This window comes from Phalacrocorax aristotelis, chromosome 7 (assembly GCF_949628215.1).
Source record: "Phalacrocorax aristotelis chromosome 7, bGulAri2.1, whole genome shotgun sequence".
Taxonomy (NCBI): Eukaryota; Metazoa; Chordata; class Aves; order Suliformes; family Phalacrocoracidae; genus Phalacrocorax; species Phalacrocorax aristotelis.
Genome location: NC_134282.1, coordinates 17,534,998 through 17,540,997, shown reverse-complemented (window position 1 = coordinate 17,540,997; position 6,000 = coordinate 17,534,998). Strand labels below are relative to the sequence as shown.

The following is a 6,000-nucleotide window of genomic DNA, read 5'->3' as shown; positions in this document are numbered from 1 at the left end:
CCATCATGCAGCAAGCATGTGTGTATCTCTAAACACGCACCCTGTTTGGAAATTAATTCAGGCTTGCAGGTTGAGTGTTTCCTCTCCTGTCTGCCTAGTATCCATGCTGGTGTTTCCTCATTCCTTCCCAAGTGCCACAGGAATGCTATTGCTGCAAGATCAGATTTTGCATGTGCTTCCAAGAATACCCTTTGGAGACCAAAGGGTCAAGTGTGCTGATGCAGTGTGTGTCTTGATGGAAATGGGAATCCTTATGGAGTGGTGGGTGAAAAGTGCTGTGGTTTGGGGCAGAGGAGTCTCCAGTTGATCTAAGGCTAATTGTATCTGATCTTTGAAGATTAGGTGGCAACCCTCCCAAGAACATGTGTTTAGTTTGTTTTCCAGCCTCTCTGGCTTTTACCCATGGAAGGATTAGTTCACCAGGTGGGCGACTTTCCTGTTGTTCTGGAGCTGTTGCTAGCGAGGGAATAAGTCAGATCTCCACAACTTCATCTGATTAGAGCAAAAATGACCTTGGGTTAGAGATAAGGAAAGTTTTTCTAACTGTGAAGCTCTGGAATGGATCTTCTATATATCCTTACGAGCAGGGTAGGTGAACCTCCGTCAGGTACAGTTTAGGCAATACTGCTCTGGCTTTATGGCCTGAGGGATGAATTCCTGTGGCCTTCCAAGGACTCTTCCCTTCCTTTTTATTTTTTTGTGATTTTTACACCTGATATTTCACCAAAAAGCAGAGACCCAAACTTTGAAAAGCAGACACGGGGAGGTGAACTGACTGGTCTGAAGTCGTACAACATAGGAAAAGTAGGAACAGAGGCCAGGTTTCCAGGCTTCTAGTCATGTACCTTAGCCACTAAAACCCTTCATTTCCTTGAATTAATATTGGCCCAGTCTGACTCTTGTATTACTGGCTCCTCAGTGGCCTATGCGATGTCAGGCATTTCAGTCTTTTGCTGTTTAATTCATTTCGCTGCTATGGTGCAGGGTGCGGTAGATATTACCAAAGGAATGACTGCACGTTGCCAGTATTTTTGATTCTTTCCAGGCAAAGAGCAGATTTCCACGCCAGGCTCAACACCTTGAATTTTCTGCTTTCATTTCCAAAGTGTATGATATCGGTCATGATAGGAAACTGAAAAAAATAGAAAATTCATGTTGTGCTTGACAAGGCGGTGACCATTCTGGGCAGCGCATTACAAGGGTAATGGGCTGTGAATCAAACTTCTGCTGCTGTGCTGCAGAGGATTAGTCACAGTTCATCTACCTGCAAAATGGAGGTAGTAGTAGTTACTATCTCACATTCTGGAGGCTCAGAGCTTAAAACTTTTGGGATCATTCAAAGGAGGCTGCCATGGATGTGCAAAGTATTCTCTCTTCTGTTAACAGGACTGGAAAATTGCATAAGCTTGATGGATAAAGAAGCAATAATTGTTGGATACAGGACAAGGAAAATATTTGACCACTGGTTTTCTCTGAAATACTAAATGGAGAACACTTGTCTCTCATCTTGGGCCAACAGTTCCTTCTAGTTTTCAGATGTTTCGCCTAGATACCAGTTGACACAACACAAGGGTTCTTGCAGATTTGCAAGAAAGATTGAACAGAGAAGAAAAAAATCCAGACAGTGATCCCCCTGTAAAACTGCTCCTCTGGAGCATTACAAATCAGGACTTCATTGAGAGCCCCATCACGCTGAGCTTGACAGACATCAGTGCCAGGAAGTCCCTCGTGATGACTGCCTGACCCCTGCGGCAGAAAAGACCATCATGATTTTTCTCTGGAGCGCGATGAAGAAGGAGCACAACCTTGCAGCCTGGTGGTCAAAGTGTTCAGCTGGAAGGAGACACTTGAACCATAGGTTCTCCAGGGAGTGAACTGAACTCAGGTTTACAGGGCCTTGGGCAAAGGCTTTGGCTTTGCTCAGCTTGTGCTGGTGCTACAGTCTCATCCACCGGCACTTTAGAAAGCAGCCATGCCCATGTCTTTCACAACAGGCCATGTTCGCAGAGCTCTATTGGCACTCCAGGTATACCTATGGCATGGGGCCCTGGTGATTCATGCACTATTCTGCTTTGGTTTTGGATCTCAGCAGGGTTTAAACACAGGGTAGGCGGCTAGGACAAGGCCTGGGTATTTCTAGTCATAGTCATAATGCTTAGAAAAAGGCTGTGGCTGTGACTGACACGCTCATGCAGATTTAGCTGGAGTCCTTTTAAGATGGCATCTGGGTCTGGCAGCCCTCTCCGTCCCCCAGGAGGAATTCAGCACCCGTGGTATAGGGGACCAGTGCAGGACACCAAATTAACCACAGATGGGGGATTTACACCGAGGACTGATTTTGGGATACATCGTGCTTCCCCTGCTGCAGTGCTTGCTGAGGAAGGGGAGCCTGTCCGGTTGGGGTGGTATCTTCTGGGGTCTCTGATCTGCTGGAGTGCTCTGGGAGCATGCTTGCTTGTCTTAGACACATAGGCGGCCAGAGAAGGGAGAGAGAGGCTGGATCACAACTCTTGTGCTCCAGCCTCTTCGGTCTTTTAGGTGCTTGATGTCCTTTTTAGGGTCCTTACGTTCAAGCTTTCCCTCCTGAGCTAACAAACGGTGACTGTGGACATCAAAGCTGGTAATGGGATAAGATTGTAAACATCTTCTGAAAGCACACGGCAGAGCCCTTTATTGTCAAAATGAAATACATTTAAAGCGCTTAAAAATCTCTTTCCAAGTGAGTAAGGCTTGGCAACTCTCCCCTCTACAGCCTGAATGCAGTGTAACCCTCCTGTCTTCCCCTTCTCTTCAGGGCAAATGCAGACACCCAACAGCTACTTAAAGGGTAACATTCCATTATAAAAATAATCACACTCAAAATCCGAATTATTTTAATTGAAGTCCTTATAAATAGCCACAAAACAAACAGAAAGCGACCAGGGAACAGTTTCCCTTCCCCCTCTCCTTAGTATGCTCGACAGGTTTTGTTTTGAATCTCTGAGCAAGCAGCTCCTTCATAGCTCCGAGCATCTTTTACATCCCCCACCTTTTTATGTGCCCCGTTTGGGGAAGAACAGAGAAAAAGTTCGTTGGAAAAGCACCAAAAAAAAAAAACCCCAAACCCATAGGGAGCCCTGGACAAAACTTCTCTGTGGAAAGTTGAATACTGCAAGCCACGGTGCGTGTTTCTGGGCCTAACGCCCCGGGTAACAGGGCAGGACCGTGACGCTGGCCGGGCCGGGGCTGCCGCCCGCCACCCCGAGATACCGGTAGCTGCCGCCCCCCGCCGTGCGGCCGCCCCGGCCCCGGCCCCGGCCCCAGCCCTTACATGGACAAATCTGCCTGCAGGGAAAGGCAGGAATTTGGGCCCTTGACGTCAGCCCCGGGCAGAGCGCAACAGCCCGGCGCGGCGGGAGGCAGCGGCCGCCGCTTTCGCTTTTTGTTTCGGGGGCGTCCCGCCGAGCCTGGGGCTGCCGGACCCCCCTTCCTCCGCCCGAGGGGAGGTAAGGGCCGGGGGGGCGCGGAGGGAGGGATGCAGGAGGCGGGAGCGCCGCGGACGGGGGGACGCGGAGCGGCGCGCAGGGAGCCGAAGGAGGGATGCAGCGGAGCGGAGCGCGGGAGGGGCCGGCCGGGGGATGCCGGGGGGATGCGGGGGCGCAGCAGCGGGGAGCGCGGGAGGGGCCGCCCGGGGGACGCGGCGGGGCAGCGGCGCGGAGCGCGGAAGGGGCCGGCGGGCGGAAGGGGCCGGTGGCGGGGCCGAGGGGCGGGCGCGGCGGGGCGGTCCCGGTCCCGGCCGCGGCCTCCTCCCCGCCCCCAGTCCCACCTCCCCCCGCCGCCTCCTCCCGCCGCCGCCGCCGCCGCCGCGCTCGCCTCCGCTGCCTCCTCCCCCCGAGGTATTGTTGCAGATAATAACTTGCCCCTTTCCTCTCTCCCCCCCCTCCGCCTGCCGAGGCAGCTGTGCAACAGCTGGAGCCCCCGGCCGGGGCGGGGAGCGCTGCCGGCCGCCCGGGGGGGGGGGGGGCCGTGCCTGGCTCCTCCCTCCGCCCGGGGAGCCGAGGCCGCCGAGGAGGGGGACGGGACACGGCCCGGTGCGGCGCGAGCTCGGCCGCGGGGCGGGGGCAGCTCCCGGGTGCGGGGCGGGGGTGGCGGGAACTTTCCCGGTACTTCAGCGGCTCCGCTGCACGTCCCGTGTCCCCCCGCCCCGCGCCGGCCGGGGGCTGCCCGCGGGCCGGGGTCCCCCGGGGCGGCCGGGGCTCGGCGGCGCGGTGCTGCCGGCCGCAGGTGCACTTGGCCCGGGCGGGGGCCGCCCTTGGCCCGGGCGGGAGCCGCCCCTGCCCCGCCGCCCCCTGCACCGGCCGGCCCTGGGTCCGGGCTCGATAGTAAATACCAAGTTGAGTAAAGCTCTGGCAGCTTTTTGTACGCTAGGGGAGGCCCACCCTTCCCCAGCAGGTAACGATATAAAAGTTTCCCACACCCTTACATCACCGTGAACTTTTTTTGTAATTTTTTTTTTTTTCCTTTCCCCCTTCTCTTGCCTTCCCCTTTTGAACGGGCAAGTCTTACTCCTGCCATTGTTCAGGAACACTCTCCACGCCCTGGGGCTGTGCCGGGGAGACGGCAGCGCTCTGGAGTAGGAGGTGTTGATGGAGAAGCTCATGCCATAATTGCTCTGGGTACTGTACTTCGAGGTGCAGTTTGGCCCCGTTGGTGAAACAAACGAGCATTGGATTCTCCTGCTTTCTTTTGATTTTTTTTTTGTTTTGTTTTAATGCCTGTATGAGTTGGCTTGTTGGTCCAGTTGTTTGGTTTTTGGGTTGGGTTTCTGTTTGGTATCTTTCTTGCTAGGCAATTGATACACAAAGTTTTAAGAGAACCATCAAGCTTGCTGATATGTCTTCCTACACATCCGCAACACCTTGGCCCCTGTGCAAAAAGTGGTCGTGACCCATGTGAAATGCAAGGTCTTGCATGGAGCTCTTTAAGTTTTCAAAAACACTCTAGATTTGAGAATTTCTTTGCTTCCTTGGACTTGTAGAGTTTGTGCTTATACCTTCCAGGAATGATTTTTGGGGCAAAATCAGAGAGAGAGAGCGGGAAGTCCCTGGATGTCTGGGAGCTGGGTGTTACAGCAGGTGCTGTCTCACCAAGTAATTACAGATAGGGGATATTAGGAAGGCAGGGGAATGCTTGGAGTCAGAATATGGGAACAACATTTCATCTGCACGTTACCAACCGTGTTCACACTGGGAAAGCTTGGGTCGCTGTCCTGTGCGTAGCCCACCTTGCTGCGCAGCGGCGCGGTTTGGGGATCTGAGGGACTTTCTGGTTATCTCCACCCTTGCTGCAGCAGGATTGGCCCAGGAAAGGCTCAATAATACTCTGGATTGTGGGGTTTCCCTCGGGAAATACTTCCATCTGAGGATAAAGAGGTACTGTTGAAAACTCTCTGCCTGCTGGCCTACTCTGTCTCCCTTTGCCCACCCCATGACCTTTCATCCTATCACTCCTAAATTTGTTAGCTCTTATTTCCCTATTGCAGCTGTTTAGCCTTTGTTTGAGGGTTTTTTCCCTGTGGGATGGGCCATCAGCTGGTGACGGTGTGGGTGGTGGCCATAGGGCCACCTGGCAGCCAGCTCCTACCCTCGGTGTTTAATCCTGCCTGCAGCTCCAGTGAGATGCTGGTGCTGTTGATGAGGCCTTCACTTCAGCCCTGCCACCCTCGAATTGTTGAGTTTAATATATAGTTTTCCTTTAATTGTTTTCTTCAGGTTTCCTCCCCCCCCACCCCGAGTCATCTTGTGTTGGCTGTTGTTGGGAAAAACTACCAAGCTGGGGGAGCCTGGTCCAGGATGGTGGCACTGTGGAGTACTCATCAGTTATAGTGCTGGGGTCTCTCCTGACATCAAATGCCTTCTGGTCCTTGTAGGCTCTTCTCCCAGCCCTGTGGCTGGAGGGCCTTTTTGGAGCACGTGGGTTGCTGAAGGTCATCGTAGGCTTTTTTTGGGTCTTTTGGCTGGA

At 53.7% G+C, this 6,000-nt stretch overlaps 1 protein-coding gene across 6 annotated transcripts in view; it reads left to right on the top strand.

Annotated features, from left to right (window-relative positions):
- The first annotated feature begins 3,129 nt into the window (after nt 1-3,129).
- LPP (LIM domain containing preferred translocation partner in lipoma) overlaps nt 3,130-6,000 on the top strand; it is a 341,524-nt gene continuing 338,653 nt past the window's right edge. For 2 of the 6 annotated variants that reach the window (XM_075098981.1, XM_075098975.1), the window contains exon 1: nt 3,745-3,875. The gene's annotated coding sequence lies outside the window, so the exon portion shown is untranslated. Of the gene's footprint in view, nt 3,486-3,744; nt 3,876-6,000 lie in introns of those variants that run through there. The other 4 variants (XM_075098979.1, XM_075098982.1, XM_075098978.1 and 1 more) reach the window with 4 other exon arrangements.